Source organism: Pongo pygmaeus, chromosome 17 (assembly GCF_028885625.2).
Source record: "Pongo pygmaeus isolate AG05252 chromosome 17, NHGRI_mPonPyg2-v2.0_pri, whole genome shotgun sequence".
Lineage (NCBI taxonomy): Eukaryota > Metazoa > Chordata > Mammalia > Primates > Hominidae > Pongo > Pongo pygmaeus.
The window spans coordinates 89,813,647-89,834,317 of NC_072390.2; the positions used below are offsets into that span (position 1 = coordinate 89,813,647).

The following is a 20,671-nucleotide window of genomic DNA, read 5'->3' on the forward strand; positions in this document are numbered from 1 at the left end:
CCCTCCCACCCACCCTCCACATTAGTCTTCAAATCTCAGCTTAGTCGTAATTTTTCAGGGAAGCTTTTTCTTATTCCTCATGAGTAAGTGAGGTGTCCCTATTATGCTACCATAGTCTGCATAGTAGCATTTATCATCATTGCCATTAAATACATAGTCAAGTACCACATACTGACAATTTGGCCAACAACAAACATATATGACAGTGGTCCCATAAGATTACAATACCATATTATTACTGTACCTTCTTCTATGTTTACATACATAGATACTACTGTGTTGCAACTGCCTACAGTATTCAGTACAGTAACACACTGCACAGGTTTATAGCCTAGGAAAAATAGGCCACACCATGCTGCCTAGGCGTGTAGTAGGCTATGCCATCTAGGCTTGTGTGGGTACACTCTAGGGTGGTTGAAGATGTCCACGGACGCATTTCTCAGTATCCCTGTTAAGTGATGCATGATTGTATTTCTACAATTTGAAAACTGCCAGCTCTCCTGCTAGACTGTAACATCTTTACAGGCAGAGATTATGTCTGTTTTGTCTATCCTGATGTCTTGAAGGTTCCAGGCATGCTGTATGTCGTCAGGAAACATTTAAGTGCTGAAATGAATGATTTCAACATTTGTATCATCCATTCTCATGCTGCAATGCACACTCATGATTTCTGTGCATCTCTCTCCCTCCTATTAAATTTCACGCTCTATAATATTAGTGACCATGTCCTACTAATCTCTGTACTTCAGGCATCCAGTGGGGTGTGCTGCACACATTAGATAATCAGTATGATTGCTAAAATCTTCCTCTTGACTTTGCAGCTGCGATTTTTGGGGTCTTCCCTACCAGGTGTGCTATACCTTTCCTGGACTTCTCTCGTCTTCATACTCTCCACTTCACATTGTTCCTAGTTTGAAACCTTCTTGGGAGCAGCTAGTACTGGGGAGAAGCACAGAAAACAAGCCATGCAGAGGTGTCAATGGCTAATAACTATTCAATGTGTTAGGCTTCCCAGCAGTGCTTGTATCTTACCAGGGGCCACATCTTCATTCAGAGGCCACAAACCAGACGCCTGGGAGCTCTGCACTGGCTCCCTCACCCCCGCTGATGTGGCTTTCACGATGTCCTAAGCACTTTTGAATGGGAAGCTGACATCCCAAAACTGGAAGATTTCACACACACACACACACACACACACACACACACACACACACACACACACACACACACACACACACACACACACACACACACACACACACACACAGATTCCTCTTGAGCAATCAGAAGACGGAGTGAGATGACACTGCTCTGCCATTCCTGCAAGTGACAAGAAGCTAAGCTGAGGAGAGCACGAAGCCCAGCATCTGACCCTTAAGACATGCTCAACAAAGTTCTTAGAAGAAGCAGAGTAAGGAGAAAGCTCACAAAAGAAAACAAATGCTATTTTATCTGGCTTCTCACTTCTATGGGTAGTTGTTTTCACTTAAAAACAAATCCCCAAACTGTTTCATGATAGGGCCAAGTGACTTTTAAACACAATCTAGTTTAGTAGATAGTATACTATACTATTTTAAGGGCCAGGCGTGGTGGATCCTGCCTGTAATCCTAGCACTTCGGGAGGCAGAGGCAGGAGGATCCCAGGAGTTTTGAGACCAGCCTGGGCAACATAGGGAGATCCTGTCTCTTAAAAAAAAAAGTGTACTATACTATTTTAAATGTCTACTTTTAAATGAATTCAGTGTTATCTGTTATTTTTAATGTTATTTTTCAGATCAAGTTTGAATATTAATTGTACATGTAATGGCTAAAAATTAAATCATGATTTGAGATCTTGATTATACAAAACAAAATACTTGTTTCTATCTTAATGTATGATGGTTAGATTTAGCATAACTATGTTAACAATCTGTAATACTACTGCCTTTCATAACGAAGAAAAACTTAAACCAAGTCCTAACATTAGCACATATTCCTTCTGCTCTTCCACTGACCAACTATGTAACATCTACATTCTATATTGCAGAGCACTTAACAAGAAAGCTCATCTTCCTCTTTACCATGTTGAGAAAACTTTCTTCTTTAGGAAGTAAGTTCTTGTAAGGCAGAGGTTGGGTTGGATATGTTCTATACTTTGCTCAGCTCCCCAAAGCCCTAATCAATTGATAAAATACAAAGACAAGAATGCAGGAGATTTTCTGAAGCAACAAAATGATGCATTCTTTTTAATTCCTAGCATGATGTAGAAGAGAAGTGATGGCAGGTGCAATAAGTATAATTTCTTTTCTTTTTCTTTTCTTTTTTTTTTTTTGAGACGGAGTTTCACTCTTGTTGCCCAGGCTGGAGTGCAATGGCGTGATCTTGCTTCACTTCAGCCTCCGCCTCCCAGGTTCAAGCGATTCTCCTGGCTCAGCCTCCCAAGTAGCTGAGATTACAGGCGCCTGCCACCACACTCAGCTAATTTTTATGTATTTTTAGTAGAGATGGGGTTTTACCATGTTGGCCAGGCTGGTCTCGAACTCCTGACCTCAAGTGGAGGTCACCCATCTCGGCCTCCCAAAGTGCTGGAATTACAGGCTTGAGCTACTATGCCTGGCAAGTATGATTTCTTAACAGCAATGATAAGTAAATGCTTTGGAGCTATTTTAGTTTGGATAGAATTGAAAAAAATGTCATTATGTGGACAAATTTTATTTAAAAACATTATTCTAGTGTAATTCCTTAGGCAGAATGAAAAAAGATGTCAGATAAATTATGCCTTTGACTATAACAGAAAATCTGAAGCTTTAAATCATCTCACCTCCCACACTGAAATTCACCAAAACAGCATTCGAAAAGAACTTAGATTTAAAATTCTAGTGTGGGTGGTTAAGTGTTCATAGCATATTCTTATTGCCATTGTAAGTAGGCATTTGAATGGAATGACAAAAAATGTTAATTTAAAGGAAATGAAACTTTAAATGACACTTAAATTAGTCATCAAAAATGACTAGTCACCAAAAATGACCAATGCTTCCTGCAAATTTTAAGTAATTATAACCAAATAAAGGAAGCCATCTATAGTTTATTTAAAATCCCACTTTCAACCCCAGAAGGCAGAGTTCAGGGATACTTTAGCAGGTAAAGTAAAAGTAAGGGGAGGCGGCTCTGAAAAGGAGAGATCAACAGAGAAAAAGCAACAAATTCAGCATACTCTGCCTAAATCACTGGTTGATCTCTGAACTATGCATGTACGAGGCAGATTCAATTCTTTCAGTGAAGGCTAAAGAACTACATGAGATTTTAGTTGTTCCCCATGAAAGGAGAGACAATGTATGGAGTGTGAATACAGCCAAAGGAACTACCTGCTAAAACAAAACAAAGAAACAAAAAACTCTCTAATGCTTGTCAGAGGAACATAATAGAATCAGGAATCTCTGCACTGTATTTCTCAAATGTCTAGAATACAACCATAAGATTACTAGACATTTAAGAAATAAGAAAACATGAGTAATAATAAAAATAAATGGGAAAAATTAATGAGAATTAACCTCAAGATACACCAGATACTTGAATCAGCAGACAAAATTTCAAAGTAGCTATTATAACTGTGCTTAAAGACATAAACGAAAATGTATCTGTAATAAATAAGCAAATAGGAAATCTCATCAGAAAGAGAAATTGTAAGAAAAAAATAAAATTTGAGAACTTAAAAATATAATATCTGAAATAAATCACAAGATGATTTTAACAGAAGGTTGGAGGTGACAGAAGAAGGAATCAGGGAACATGGGAGACAGATCAATAGAACTTATCAACCTGAAGGTCAGAGAAAAAATAATGGAAAAAGAGGACAGAGGTTTGGTGAGCTGTGTATAATATCAAAAGGTGTGACATATTTAATTGGAAACCAAGAGAAACAGTGTAAAAGAAAATTACTTGGAGAAATAATGGTCCCAAACTTTCCAAATCTGGTGAAAGACATATATTTACAGATTTCTAAAGGTCAGAAAGTGCTGGGCAGGAAAAATCTGATGAAAATCATGTCATATCACAAATTATGGAAAACCAAAAATAACGAGAAATTCTTTAAAGCAGACAGCAAAAATGACAAATGACATATAGGGAAACATAAAGGCAAGCAAAGATCTGAATGGCCTCTGATTGCTTATCAGAAGCAAATGGAGGCTGGAAGACTTTAAATATATCTTTTAATTTAACAAACATCTCTTACGGATGGCAGATGGCTAAGATTTGCCTCTTAATCCATTCTGGCAATCTCTTCCTTTTAAATAGAATGTTTGGTCACTAACATTTTATGTAATTAATAACAGTTGAATTAAGGCTTCTCATTTTACTATTCATTTTCTCTATGCTTTATAACTTTCAGCTACAAACCCTTTTGGAGATTATATGTAAAAAATATAGGGGAACAAGACAAAAAAATGAGTGCAAAAATATGAGTAAGGTCTGACTATTAGAGGGAAGTATTATAACCTGATTTCGATAATTGCATTATGGTGGTTCAGAAAAAATATGCATAAAACCATAAAATATGGTAAAATGTGGATAATTATAGAATCTGGGTAGGGGTATATGGAAGTTCTTTGTCCTTTTAATAAATTTTATGGTAAGTCCAAAATTATATTAAAATAAAAATTATAAAGCAAAAAAAATGAGGCCAGAAATTAAATGCTGTCTAAATTCCAGGTGAGTCTGAATGATTAACTTGTAAGACGAAAATTAAACTTAATATTTTTTCTTGCTTTTTTATCCTAATTAGGGAAAACACACCATTGATCATGAATTCAAAAGTTCTTCTAAGATGGTCCAGGTGTCCATTCTCCCTGTTGACAAATGTCTCCTGCAATATTTTTAGCTTCACATGGGTGAGAAATGTAGTGAAAGGGAAACTTGAAATTAGTTACCCTAAAGCAGAACTCCTGAGGAAGAGGATCACTTGGGAATGAGAGTATATACCATAAGCTATCATTCACTGCTCTTGGCCTTGGAAGAAAAGATTCTGGTTTAAATTCCTGGCTGAAGAGGCAACATAATATAGCACAGTGGTTCCCAAACTTTCCTCCACATTGGAATTACCTGGGGACTTTAAAAAGTACTGATGCCAGGGTTCCTCTTCCCCTGCCCAATTTTCTAATTTACTTGCTATGGGGTATCACCTGGGAATTTTTTTTAAGTTCCTGAGGTGATTCTAATGTGCAGCAAACTCAGAAAGCACTGGTGTAGAGGTGAAAGTGTGTTGAATGGACTCTGGTTCAAATTTGGATTCCAGATTTTACCAGTTGGATAATCTTGGGCAAAATACGTTATTTCTCAGATCCTTGGTTTCCTTAGCTGTAAAGTAGGAATGGGAACATCTTTATTGCAGAGTCGTTGGCAGCACAATGACAATATATGCAGAACACTTAGCACAGTGCCTACCACGCAGAAGACACTCAATACATAGTGTTACTTATTTTTGTTATTTTAATTTTCTATTTTTCCATTTATAAATAGATAAATATTCCACAAACAATTTCTTAAAGAGGAATAATTAGAAATCAACTTATGTGTGCTGCTGGGGTGTGTATAATGCAGTTACAAGTTGGGATTCTCTTTGTTCTGAAGTTGAAGTCTCTTGCTACAAGTGTCCAGGCACATGAAGACAGTAGCAGTGAGGACCCAGGTCACCACATGTTCTTGGTATTATTATCTCTCAAATCTCAACAGAGAACGACAGATGTCATATTGTCCTTGCACTTTTTTTTACTTCACTGATTGAATGTATTAAATTAGGTCATCACATTCATAAAGATGAAATCAATCATATTTGTTGAGGTAACTAAACTATTGGCTTCGTACCCTGGATCCATTTCTCCTTTTACTTCCTAGTTCTTACTTTATTCATGTTTCCATCCCTTTCCCACTCAGCCAAGTGCCACAGGTACAGCTGACACCTTCCCAAGATCCAGGTGGTCTCTGAGGCCTACAGGCGATCCCATTCCTGTTTGCAGTGCTTAGCTCAGGGTACACACGTGAGCCACTTCTGGCCATGGGATGTGAAGGCATGCTTGCTGGGGGCTTTTGGGAAGTTCCTTTTCTCTTAAGAGAAAAATCATAAGAAAAGGAGTTCTCTTTTTTCTCTCTAGATGTTACCCTGGAATCACTCTAGCCACCTTACTACAGCCTGATGTTCAATCGGGCATTGAGAACTGAAGTGCAGAGTGATGAGAAAAATCTAGGTCCTTGATACCAACATTCAACTCCTGAGTCAATAAATTCTGAAGCCTCCTTTATGTCTGGATGACAAATTTGTGAGCTGATACACTTTTTTATTGATTAAAGTAGTGGAGGTTCATTTCTATTATCTGCAGCTAAAAGCCTCCTGGTATAAGTGCTTTGTGTTATCCTTTCAATTATTCTACATTTCACCATCACTTTCAAAGCAGTAATAGTATACATTTCTAATTTGCATAACTTACTACAGTTTTCAATTTTTTTTTTTACCCTAGCTAACACAAAGTCCTTTAAGTGAATATCATTTTTATCATTATTGTGTTTTAGTAATAAGGAACTGAGGCTCAGAAAGTTTAGGTAACACAGTAGGAAATGATGAAACTGAAACAAGAAATCATGTCTATTTGTTTTTTTCCTGTAAAGACAATCATTAATGCTCTTCACCAAATGTTTTCATTTCTTCTGACACATGCCAAGAGCGCACTTCCCCATCCTTTTGAAGTCACTTGCGGCCATGATAATTGCCCTGGCCCAATGCAATGTGTACAGATAAGACATATTTTACTTCTGGGCCAAAGCTTCAAGAACCAGTGCATATTTTGTTGTCTTCTCTCTCTCTAATGCAGGTAACGGAAGTCCCATGAGCCTGGGTCCCACAGAGACATGGAGTGTAGCATCCAGCAATGTCGTGATAAATTTGTAGTGGGAATTAACAATACACACTTGTTGTTATAAACTACTAAGATTTGGTTATAAACCACTAAGCATAACCTAGCCATTGCTGACTGATTAATTCATAAAGTGGCTATATCACTTTCTGTGTTTTTAAGTGGCAATAATTTAACTCAGTTCTCTATTAGATACCTCAATTCTAAATATTTTTTTTTTCTGAGAAATGTATGTAAATTTTATCCAGAAATAGTAAAGTTTTAAAAATATTATTTCTATAGTTTTTGTGGAACAGGTGGTTTTTGGTTACATGGGGAAGTTCTTCAGTGGTGAGTTCTGAGATTTTGGTGCACTCATCACCCAAGCAGTGCACACTGTACCCAATGTGTAGTCTTATCCTTCACCCCTCGAGTCCCCAAAGTCCACTATATCATTCTTATGCCTTTGCATCCTCGCAGCTTAGCTCCCACTTATGAGTGAGAACATACAATATTTGGTTTTCCATTCTTGAGTTACTTCACTTAGAATAATGGTCTCCAACTCCATCCAGGTTGCTGCAAATGCCATTATTTCATTCCTTCTTATGGCTGAGTAGTATTCCAGAGTGCATATATATCACATTTTCTTTATCCACTCGTTGGCTGATGGGCAGAAATAATAAATTAATTAGCTAAAAATACATTTACATAGTCATCATCAAACCAGGTGTACATTTAGGTTAATAAAACTGTAGTTCCTGATAGCTTTCTTTGAGACAAACAGACTTACATCAATTTTTCTCAACAACTGAATCCTAGGCATTCTCTGTGTATTTAAATATGTTGCCTCAGTATGGAGAAGTTGTTAGGATTAAGTGCTAGTGCCTTAGCTGAAAAGTATCTCCCTCCTCCCAGCAAGCCACTCTGTTGGGACTACATCCAGCACAGAGGTCCAGAACAAAAGCAGCATGCAGGTGAACGTATGTTTAGGGTATTAGACAGAGGGAAATCGTCACCAGGTATCCAATATAGACAGAATCAGAGAACATGACGTCACTTCTTTGAACTTCATTTTTCTCATCTGTAAAATGGAAATAATGTGTCTATTCAGAGTAGTTATAATAATTATTTGAAATAATGCATATAAGGTTTGTAGCATAATGCCTGGCATTTATTTAATAGTTGATATATTTTAATTTCTTTTATACATTCTCATTTTGTCAACTTGCTATTGTAAGTGTTTACTATTCATTATCCAATGGAAAAATATCACATATACTCAGAAACTAAGATGTGAATATATTGATTGCTTTCTTTTCTCAGACATGATAAAAGTATACATTTTGAACTTATGAAGACTGAAAATCTTTGTTCTGAGTTTTTCTTTTGCAACTTTCTTAAGACTGTAACTGGTATATTTGGCAATAAAACTTTTGTTACCATTTAGGTTGCTTCATGATGCAAGTAAAAGAAAACCGGACTTAAATAAGAAAATGATTTTTTTTTTTTTTTTTGGTTAACAGGTCTCAAGTGGGGCTGGCTTAGAGCAAGTCTTGATCCCAGGGGTTCCTTGTGTCATTGTAACCACCCAACGGGTTCATCTTGCCCGCTGCCCAGACACAGAGGATTTACCAAGACAAACGAACTGCAATAAAGAGTTTAATTCACACAGAGCTGGCTAAACAGGAGACCAGAGTTTTATTATTACTTAAAGCAGTCTGCTGAAAATTCAGAGACCGGGATTTTTAAAGGATAATTTGGGGAGTAGGATACCAGGGAGTGGGGAGAATTGATGGCTCTGGTGTGACATGAAATCATAGGGAGTTGAAACTGTCCTCTTGCACTGAGTCAGTTCTTGGGTGGGGGCTACAGGACTAGATGAGCCAGTTTATCCATCTGAGTGGTGTCAGCTGATCCATGAGTGCGGGGTCTGAAAAACATCTTAAGCACCAATCTTGGGTTTTACAATAGTGATGTTATCCTTAGGAACAACTGGGGAGGTTTAGAATCTTGTGGCCTCTAGCTGCATGACTCCTAAACCGTAATTTCTAATCTTGCGGCTAATTTGTTAGCCCTAAAAATTCAGTCTGGTCCCCAGGCCAGAAAGGGGTTTGTTTTCAGAATAAGCTGTTATCATCTTTGTTTCAAAGTTACACTATAAACTAAGTTCCTCCCAGAGTTAGTTCTGCCTATGCCCAGGAATGAACAAGGACAGCTTGGAGTTTAGAAGCAAGATGGAGTTGGTTACATCAGATCTCTTTTCACTGTCATAATTTTCTCAGTTGTAATTTTTGCAAAGGTGGTTTCATCACTAGGACTTGTGTCTTCACTAACAGTCTGTGTTGTCCATGTCAAGCATTATTCATCCAAAAATAAAGAGAGGAAGAAAAAAAAAAGACTTCCCTTTTTCCTTAGAATCAGAAAATTAGTCTTGAATGAGATCCATGGAATCTCTCAGTTGGAAATGAGGTCAAACTGAGTTCCTTAAGGTCCTGTCTTAGTAACTCAAAATAGAACTGAAACATAAACTTAGATTTTACTTCACTGATCAGGGGAGGAACATAAATGTTAACTAAGCCCCCAAGGTAAGAAAGGTAGCAAGATAAATCACCCAAAGACCACAGAATGCCCAATCCATATACAGAATTGTGCTATTGTCATTGTCAAGAAATTTATCACCTTGTCATACAAGACCAACACTGTTGAAATAGCTATTAAAACACTGTAGGAAGTACTAAATTTTCAAATAAATTTTACATTTCAAGTGAACTCTTTGAAGGTAGAACCCAGTTTTATCTTTTATATAACAGGCACCCAATAAATGTTGGTTAATGGAATAAAAATAACATTTGCAGCTGGTCACTTACTGTGAGGAAATTGTTTTCCACATTTTTCTCTAGAATTTTTAATTAACTATTACTATTAAACTGAGTCTACATGATAGATGGAAAATCTTGACTCTGGAGTTTAAGGTTGAGTTCCACTTTTACTAGCTGTGTGATCTTGGAACAGTTTATTAGAGTCTTCTAAATTACTGTTCCTTACTGTGGATAAGAGAATTCATGTGGATTACAATCAGAATTAAACCAGATAATGTCTACGAAAAATTTTCTATGAACTATTTAAAAAGGTAAGGAATCATCACTCGAATGTATTCTGATTTAAACTGAATTGTGTTGGAATTGGCCTTGAGTGATGATTTGGTCTAGAAAGCCTATCTTCAGAACATTACAAAAAAAAAAAAAATCCAATTACTTACAATGATTTTTTTGAGATGGAATCTCGCTCTGTCGCCCAGGCTGGAGTGCAGTGGCGCAATCTCAGCTCACTGCAGCCTCCGCCACTGGGTTCAAGCTATTCTCCCGCCTCAGCCTCCAAGTAGCTGGAATTACAGGATCGCACCACCATGCCCCGCTAATTTAAATTTTTAGTAGAGACGGGGTTTCACCATGTTGGCCAGGCTGGTCTCAAAATCCTAGCCTCAAGCAATCCACCGACTCGGCCTCCCAAAGTATTGGGATTACAGGCGTGAGCCACCCCGCCTGGCCAATGATCTTCCTAAATAGAAATCTGATCACATAACTTCCCATTACAGAGTCTAACCCTAACCCTGTGCCTACAACATGGTCAAAACTCTTTAGCAAGGCAGATGACCTCAAGCAGGATTTCACTGCGTCTTTGTCACAACACTTAACAAGCTGTGATGTATTTATTCGTCTACACAGGTCTTCACTACTAAATTCTGAGTTTCAGAAGGCCTTTAACTCGAGGTTCATGAGTGGACCTGCACAAGGTGGCGGACGGGCTGTTCACCACCACATCCTGAACTCCTGCCTCTTTTTTCCAAAAAAAGCCCGTGTGGTGTGCCGTTAACGTTCATAAAAAAGTCCTTGTCGAACGTTTCAAACAGCCAAAGTGTTTCAGCTTTAATAAAAGCTGAAAGTTTGGCAACACCAAACAGGTCACCAAGCCACATTCCGCTTCTTGGCCTCCTCTTTGGTATCAGAGTTCGGCTGGCGGCTTCCTGTGGCCTCTGAAACAAGGACCTCATTTTGGGAGCCATTCGAGAGATTTTTCTCATCATCTAAAGTAACATTCTCGCCTTGCACAGCTGAAAGTCATTTCTCGAAATCGGAGCGCCAGAAGCGACAGGAGCCACTCCAGGCCCGGGGGAAGAGAGCAGAGGGGCAGCGGGCTGCGTTTGCCAACGTAGGCCTCTCGGGGCCCGCGCCGTTCTGGGCCTTCTCTGTGTTTCCGGCGCCGCCCTCGGGGTCCCTTACAGAGGGCGGGAGGCGGGTGGAGAGACGGGGCAGGGAGCAGGCGGGATTGGCCCGGGAAGAACCCGTTCTGGGACCCTCTAGAAATCCCAGACGCCCCTCCTGGGCTGACAGCGCCTGCTTTAAAGCCCGAGGCGCTCATCGAATTTAGATTGACTCCTTCGGCTCTCCGTTTTCCTTCTTTAAGGGAAGGGTGGGACTTCCTATTTTATCTCTGAGCGGCTTCCGGCAAGAGCTGATGTGTTAAAAACAAGACAGCACATGGGCCTGCCGGCCACTCGGATAAAAAACAAGGAACTCGACCTGGATTGTACTAAACCAGTTCCAAGATTCTGTTTTTCGGTTGTGGCGTCCGGCGCTGCATCCACTACGGAGTCGCCCTGGAAGCCACCGGAAGTCCTTAAACGGAGAAACAGGATGTCCCGCCTCTTCCTCCCAAAGGGAAGACGGTGAGCCGGAGGAGTCAGTCAGAGGGGCGAGCAGGAGCGATTCCGTCGCCAAACAGGTAAGTTATTCTCTGGCCGGGGCGGGGGGTTTGGAGGCGGGGACCGTCCAGCGTCAGCGCGGGGCCTGGGGGCGGTGGCTTGAGGGCTCGAAGCCGGGCGGCTGGGCGCTCAGAGCCCCGTCTGGGCCCTTCGCTCTTTCTCCTCCCCCCTCCCCCCGCCTCCGCCCCTCCCTGTCGCCTTCCTTCCCGACACCCGCCCAGACTCACGCCCGGACACACACCCTCGCTCGTTCGCTCACGCTGCCTCGCCGCCCTCCTCCCCCCGGCCCCCGTTGCCGCCCTGCCCTCTCACCCGCTCGCTCCGTAGGCCGGTCCCGCAGGCATCCTCGCGCCGCGCCCTTGCGCGAGCGGAGCTCTTGTAGACACCTCGGGGCTGCGGACCTAGCGTGGCCTCGGTTTCTCCTGCCCGGTCCGCCTGTCCGCGCAGAAACAGTCCCCCGTCCTCTCGGGACGCACCCCTGCACCGAAATCGGGCCATTCTCGCTTGCCCGGGTTGCTCTCGAGTGGAAAACAGATGCTCCCCTAGCTGCACAGTTGCAGGGTTTAGCGTCTGGTTTCCAGCAGGGGCTCCCTGGACCGCCCGCCCACTCTCGTGTCACCCCCAGGTGCCCTGGGTGCGCCGCTGTTACTCGCGCCTTCTTCCGTTAAGCGACGCTGGTGTGGGCGGGCGGAGGGCACACAAGCGCGGTGGCTGAAAGCACCGCGGTGGCAGCGAAGGGTCCTAGCCACTCCTGATTTCAGCCCGCTTTGCGCCACTGCGGGGAGACCCCCGGCTGCCTGACACCGCTGCGGGCAGCAGTAGGTTTCTCAGTAGATGCTTACCTCTTCCCAGCCAGCTAGCACGCCCTGGGTGCGTGGCCTCCTTCTGGAGTTTAAGCTGGTGGAGGCGGGGTGCAGTGGCCGCTGACCTCTGTCGGTTGCGCTGGGTTTTGAGTAGCCATTTATTTCATTGGGGAGTTTTGGAATAGGACATCCCACATCCGTGGACACACATGTAGAATACTTTTATTTTATAGGTAATTATAGTCTTAATATTGATTTGAGTTACAGCTTTGCAGTCTATGCCTGGTGACATCCTAGTTGTAGTATGTATCTCTTTTGTGGTGAAGTGCTAGTCCATTTAGAACACTGTAGACAGGGGCCCAAACATATACTCATCAGAACCCTATTAAGAAGAGCTCATATGTCATTTGGCATACTCACTGTACTTCATGTAGTAGAGCAATCTTGTGTAGTAGGAATTATTCCCTTTTTACAAACAGACTCACTTTGCTATATACAAAATTACTGCTACTGGTACAAGGTAAAGCTCTCTTCTTGCATGACATGTAAGGCAGGTGTGATAATTGCTCATAACACAGTTGCTACTGGTGCGTTTTTTTTTTAAACTTTATTTCGGAATAAATTAAGATTTACAGAAAAGTTGCAAACAATAGGACAGTTCCATTGGTACCTTTTAAGCAGAGCAAAGTGGCTCCACTTCAAAAACACTGGTTCTTGCTTTATGCCAAACACCCTTCTAGGTGTTGGAAATAGTAATATACTTCCCTAGAGGATTTTGAGATCTGGTTGAATAGACACATATAAGTAAATATAATACCTTTTTCTACGTATTAAAATAGAGATGTGGGAGCACAGTGGAAGTTACGGCTAATTGATGGTAGGGAGTGGTGAAAGCTTCTTGCAGGATATATTATTTGAGATAGGTCTCAAGGACTAGTGGGTATTCACCTGGTTGAAGGGACATTTTCCCCAACATTCATTCCAATTAGGTTTGTTTTATTAGAGTAGAACTCGCTAATCTTAATAAAATAGACTCTCCTAGTTTGATTCTTCTCTTTCTCATCTCCTTTAAGAAGGTGGTTTGTATCCCAGACAGTGAGAAGAATCCTAGTTTCTGAATCTATGAATAGGCTAATAAATTAAGCTGTATGTTTCTAATTGGTAGTTGTGACTCTTTCGACGTAGTTGAGATTGGTTTTTTAGGAATGCACTGTGGTCCTCCACTGAGCGTTTTCCTTGCTTTCCAACTCTGATTACTAGTGGAATTAAGTAATGCATTCAGGAAACATTTATCGCATGCTTGCTTTGTGACAGCCATTGCACTAGAGTAAAATGATGAACAAGATAGTGGGGAATATAGACAAGCAAATGCGCATTGGCAGTGCAGTCTGATGGCATGCACACAGTGTCACAGTGCCATTCATGATTCTTGGTTGTCAACCATGGCAATGGACTTGGCTGACTTAAGCAGAAAAGGAACTTATTGGAAGGCTATAGATGGCTTTCAGAATTGATGGGAAGGCTGGGGAACTGGATTCAGAAAATAGGCAGCAACCAAAAGAGGCTGGCTGGATGGGGCCACAGCCAAGGCAATATCACATAAATAGCCTGCCTAGAATTTTGTTGCTGGTAACATTGCCACTGGAGAAACTGCCACCTCTGTTGCTGGACTGTTGACTCTGTTCTACCACTGAAAAATCTCTTATTGCTCCTGCATCTTTGTGACCTTTTTTGCCAAGCCACTGTAGTTGTCAGGGAGCAGGGAGATGGAGAGAGATGGTCTTTATTTCTTGCAAAGACCCACACCTCAAAGGAGTCCTACTAAATAGAAGGAAGCTTGGGCTGTGGGTAGCCCTAAAAGCAAAAATGTCCAGCATAACCACTGAACCTGGCAAGCCTAAAGAGGTTAGGGAGGAATACCAAGAGGGAACGGCGACCAGAGAATGAACAGGAACTCACTGGGCAAAGAGATAAAGAGCGGTTAGGGAATCCAGTTTCAGATAGAAGACTTCCAAGCGTCAAAAGGTAATGTGGAACATTTCAAGAATTAAAAGGTGTTTAGGACATGTACACACTTTTGCTTGTTTTAAGCACTCTGATTGCGACTATGGAGACCAGTTGGCATGGTGTAAGGCTAGGGGACGGGGATCTTTCAGAGGCTGTTGCATTTATACTAGGTTAGACATCACAGAAGTCTGAACTAGGATAGTGGCCCAGAGGTAGGGAAGTGGGTGGATTGTACATGCTCAGTTAGTGGAGTGGATTCGGGGATGGAGTAGGTGAGATGGACGAGTCAAGGTGGACACTGACATGTCTGCTTTGGGTGACTGGGTGGAGCCTGGTGTTCCCTGTGTGGCGATGGAAGGTGAGCAGGTGCCCCAGTAAGATACTTCAGTGTGGGCTCATTTCTGTGAACACGTTGAGTGGGCAGTTGTATGGATGAGTCTGCAATCCCAGAGGACCACCAGCATCTCACTGCAGCCTCGGTTCCTTCAGTTGGGTGTGTGTGTGTGTGTGTGTGTGTGTGTGTGTGTGTGTGTGTGTGTGTGTGTGTGTGTGTGTGTGTGTGTGTGTGTGTGTGTGTGTGTGTGTGTGTGTGTGTGTGTGTGTGTGTGTGTGTGTGTGTGTGTGTGTCCTTCACTAGATGATGGCAGGACCGGCTTTCATGTGTATGCATTCCAAGTCTCTTGGCATGATGTCTTACACATAGAAGGGGGTGTTAGGCCATTCTTGCATTGCCTAAAATGAAGAGATAGCCAAGGCTGGGTAACATACAAAGAAAAGAGGTTTCATGGGCTCACGGTTCTGCAGGCTCTGAGCCTGTGTGAGGTGTGGCACTGGCATCTGCCGGGCTTCTGGTGAAGCCTCAGGAAGCTCTCCATCATGGCTGAAGGCGAAGCGGGAGCCTGCACATCCCATGGCAGGAGCAGGAGCGAGAGAGTGGGGAGGTGCTATGCACTTCTAAACAGCCAGGTCACGCGAGAACTCACTCACCATCTCAGGACAGCACCAAGACATTCAGGAGGGACACCCCCGCCATAATTCAATCACCACCCACCAGGCCCTACCTCCAACATTGGGGACTACATTTCAGCCTGAGATTTGGAGGGGATGCACATCCAAACTGCTTCAAGGAGAATCAGTAAATATTGTGGAATTTAATGGAGTATGAGTTGTTTGGAGCAGAAAGGAAGTACAAAACATGTCTCTGTACAATATATGCATACATATCTGTATATATAGCTACACCTACATATGTATCTTGCTTGCATCACTAGTGAGGGATCCACATCTGTATATTTTTTTTGTAGTGGAAAGGCTTTTTATTCTTATCAGTATTGTCTTGTGACTAGAACACCTCCTTATGGTAATTGTATGGGTAGATCATAATTGTAGTAACTCCCTGCTTACTTGATTATCTTGCAATTCCAACTACCTGGAATAAAACCCAGAAATAGCCTTGCAAGAAGTTGGTGACAGTGTAGGAGTGTAAAGGAATTACAGCCTCCCTAAATAAAGTAAAATCTAGAACTTCTAGAATTGAGCACTGAAAGGAGAGCCTTTTGCGGGAGAAGGTGGAGAGAGATGATGGTCTCCAACGATGCCTTCTTTAAGTGTCATTTTTCCTTTAGAGGATTATTGCTTTTATTCATACAGTAGTTTCCAGATATAATAATCCTGTTTTAACAGTTTGGTTCTCGAGTATAGCTGAGAAAACTGGACGTTTTCAAAGTATTAAGTACTTAGGGACAGTAAAAGGCAAATAAACATAAAACTCAATGGTGGTAACAATAATGTTTTTGAGCTCTTTATGTAAACACTGTGCCAGGTGCCTCTGTACATAATCTCATTTAATCCCCCCAAATCTTTTGAGGTATATACTACATTTTGTTGATTTATGGGACACTCAAATTTAGGATAAATAGCTTGTGTAAGGCGACACAGCTATTAAATGGTAGAGCCAGGATTTGAACCAAGATGGTCTGACTTCCGCACCCCTATTTTTAGTCACTGAGTTATATTACCTTCTACAGTATTTTAGCACTGATTCATTCAGCATTTTTTTTAGCTCCTCTTATGTCCAGTGTAGTCTGTGAGTTAGCAGAGATCCAGGAAAGGGTAGGGTAAACACATTGCCCTGGTCCTGCTGGGAAACACACATCCTGCACTGTGTCCTGCAGCCCAGGATGCGGTAGGCTGAGTGTGTGAGGGGAGTTGGAGCAGGGAAGATGCCTCAGGGGGACTCCTGCACTGACCCCTGAGCATGCCCAGGTGTGTGGGGACAGGGCATTCAGGAGAGAGCTGAGGCTCCCAGGCAGCCCGGAAGATCATCGGACAGTGTAGCATTTGGAAGCAGGGGCCAAACTGCGAAAGGTCTTGAAGGCTGAGGTGATACTTGAAGAGTTTATTGTAAGGGCGTTGGGGAGCCAGTAATAGGTTCATGCATTTGTTCCTGTCTTAGCATTTATTTAAAGTTTTGAGTCCTGCAGCACTCACTGTGCTGCACAGATGCTATGAGAGTTGATGATAAGGAATCTTGCTTTAATTTGGAAGAAGGTTTAGGGAGACTTCTCAGAGGAAAGGAAGTCCCCCTTGCCCTTCAGTTATTTATTTAGTTGTTTACAATTGAAAAACCAATGCATGCACACAATGAAAAATTGCAAATAGTACAGTGATGCCTCAGACTCTAGGGCTGCTCTCCAGACAATCACTATTAACAGTTTCTTGAGTTTGAAAGTGCGCATTCTTTTAGTGTGAGCAAAGCAAATGACAACAGTATCTTCTCTCTATGAAGCAGTTCTGACAGTAAAGCCCAACCACGTAAGGCAGGCCAGGTAATCAGTACCTGAAAGGCACCTTTCATAAATTCTGTACCGAGGAAGTAGCTTAGGCTTGGGTCTCCTAGAACCTCAGTCTGTTGGTGAGAAACCATCGATGCCTGTGAAACAATAGATCCGTTCCATATCTTTCTTTATTCTTAAGCATTTTTGTTTTTTTAGTAGTTGTTGGTTTTTGTTTTAACATTCAAGCACTGGAGAGAATAAGTGCTCCCTGATTTCAGGCACTTTTCCATAGGTAACCGCTGTTAAGTAATTTCAGACTCAACAGGATGTCTTGGTGAGCTTCCAGTGTTACCTCATCTATGTAATATTTTCTATTATGGATATATTAGCTTATTTAAACATTATCTCATTAGTAGACATTAAGGATTTCTGGCTTGGATGATTTGATGGGTTGTAAAGCTATTTACTGCCATAAAGAACAAAGGAAAAAGGAGTAAGTTTGTGGGGGAAGTTGATGAGTGCATGTAACATCCAAATGGACTTAGGGGTCTGGAACCTACAGAGCTGTTGGCTAGAGATAAAAATTTAGGCGTCATGGTTAGTGGATGGGAATGAAAACCATGGAAGTTCACTTGGTCACTAAGGAAGAGGTGGATGAAGAGATAAGAGAGGTCACCTCCTCACAAAGTACAAGGTTTGATTCCATTGTAGCTCCTTTGCTTCCTGGGATTCAGGGAATTCCATGAAGTTCTTTAGATGGGTTCTTGCCTAGTTTTTCTCCTTGTTGGCTCTTGGTTTGCATCCTTGTGGCAAGTTCCCTTCTCCCTATCCCAGAAGCTTCCTCATGTGCATTTTGATCCTTTGCTTGTCTGCTATGTCCACCAGGGGTCTTAGGTTTAACTCACACTTCCAAGACCTCCATAGGCCACACTTGAACAGTCTGTGAAGAAGGGGAAGAAAGAGAGCCACAGCTTGCCAGCCCAGAGTGACAGATCTTCTCTCAGGGGTGGTCCTTGCAATTGTCTACACTGCTGTGCAGACACTGTCTTTCCAGGTGGCTGCTCCAGTGCAGGGACATGAGACCCACATCATGGATGTAGACACAGCCTTATCTTTGAAATCTCATGCCCCATAGGGAGCAAGTGTTTTTGAACATTCCATAGGCATAGCTTCTAGGATCCTTGGCAGAGGATAATAAATAAACATATAATTCAATGGAAGTAACAATAATAATGTTTTTGAGTTCTTTATATAAACACTGTGCCAGATGCCTCTGTACATATATCATTTAATCTCCCCAAATCTTTTGAGGTGTATACTACATTTTATTCATTTATGGGACACTCACCATTTATAAGAGTCCTTGCATCCCAAGGGCACCCGAAGCATGGTGTCCCCATCAGATATTTATAGTTCATGCATAGTTCCTCAAAGTCTAGATGCAGTTTACCAGTTGGGCCATTCTTACAGTAAGCAATTTCGCTTAGTGGCATAGTTGACATTCTTACCCTTATTAGGTTACCAGAGGGAACAGAGCCAGATGGTTTAACTAACAGTCTAATTTTCATGTATCAGGGAAAGGGTTTTGTTAACCTTTTCACTCACCGTTTGCCACACCAAGAAAGAAATGGAGTGCATTCTCTTGATATTTGGGGTCTGCCTTCCCAGGGTCATTTCTAGGGTAAGAGACATTCCGGCAGTGACTTCAGTCTTGAAGAGCACCTCCTTCACCCCCAGCTACTTAGTGAGGTCTCCAGTCCATTTCCTAATCTTATAAGGACTGGGAAGCATGGGCCTTGGATCTGCTGTCTGCAGCTCCTAGCTGTGTGACTTCAGGTAAGTCTCTTCATCTCTCTGAGCCTCAGTAACTTCACTATGAAATGCATATTATCTTGTAGCTTTTGTGTGAGTGCTAATTGGTCGAATGTGGATAAGTCTTCATCCAGGAGCTGACAAAGCCAGCCCTCACTCTGTTATAACTGTTATCCAACAGCGGTCAGAACAGTACTACCCATGCCATGAATTAAGCACATAGCATAATACAGAGTTTGAAAAAAATAAAAAATTAAAAAATTAAAAAACCATAGGAAGCTTGTTTCCTCATACATAACAGTAAAGGTTTTTCTGCCCAGCACAGCAGTTGTTACCCTGAATCATCAAGAAAATATGAAATTATATTCTATATACATGTTAAGAAAGTAGGGAATTATATAACTTTTTATAGGATTTCTATGAAAACCACATTTTTTTAAACTTAAAAAATAAACTTTATTATGAACCCAGTAAGATATAATTGTAGGACACACATTGGTGTACTAGAAAGGTACGTCATTAACCAGCCAAACCAGCAAAAACCCAGCCCATGTCTGTGTATGTTACTGTTGGACTAGTGTGACAAGCAAGGAAATTCTAGTTCCTGGACCGTGGGTGGAGACTGCGGTCCTTGGGTTCTTCATCAGAGCTTTTCCTGACTTCGTAAGCCCGATGAAATTACCTGCAGAATAATATGTTTCTGTGAACTTTTGGAGAGGAAAGAGGCCATGGTTTCACGCTAAAGCACCCTAACCCTTCATATTGTCAGGGATCACTAGCGGCGGGCCTGGGCCTGGGCCTGGGCCTGATGTGGACATGAGGAGCTTTTCCAGAAAATAAATGGAGAGCAGTTTAAGGAAACAGATGAAAAACTTCTGGGAGATCATTTTTGTATTTAATAGCTAAATGGTGACCTTAAAAATGAAATTTGGAAATCTGCTATGTGAAAAAAATGCAGTAATTGATTTGTAATGAGTTTCAGGTTGAAGCTCATCGTGTGCGTAATGCTGAATTCTATCTGGAAAGGTGCTTTTTAGAACTATTATGAAGAAAACCTGGAAAGAACCAGTTTCTTATGACATAATGGAGATACCTACATTTATATATTTTTCAAAAAATATATTTTAAATATATTTTTCAAAAAATATATTTTAAATATATTTTGAGTAGATACGGGGTCTTACCCAGGGTGATCTCTAGCCCCTGGACTCAAGCAGTGTCTCCTGCCTCAGCCTCCCAAAGTGCTGGGATTACAAGTGTGAGCCACTGCACCCGGCCTAGATCTAAACATGTAAAAATTCTTTGTTTTTCATACTTGTTTTATTTCTTGTGATCTCATCACACATATTCGTTATGTGACGACACAGAGCACAGTCCTGAACCGTGGCGGGGTTTATTATGTCGGCACACCTGAGGAGACATTTGTCAGTTTTCTTGGAATTTTTGGAATTATTTCAAAGTAGACTTGATATAGAATTAAATAGGAGAAATGGTTAAATTAGAGTTTAGATGGTGTTAGCTAAAGCAAAGTAAATGCAATTTTATTTAAAATAGAAGAAATAATTTCAGATATATCCGGTGTAATTCAGAGACTAGTTGATGAGGAAATTTTACTTATTTCACTTTGATGAAAGAGAGAGACATCTG

At 41.4% G+C, this 20,671-nt stretch overlaps 1 protein-coding gene across 1 annotated transcript in view; it reads left to right on the forward strand.

Moving 5' to 3' along the window:
• Nucleotides 1-11,504: 11,504 nt before the first annotated feature.
• ZNF407 (zinc finger protein 407) overlaps nt 11,505-20,671 on the forward strand; it is a 466,126-nt gene continuing 456,959 nt past the window's right edge. Inside the window, exon 1 of the mRNA XM_054460449.2 lies at nt 11,505-11,645. The gene's annotated coding sequence lies outside the window, so the exon portion shown is untranslated. The remainder of the gene's footprint in view (nt 11,646-20,671) is intronic.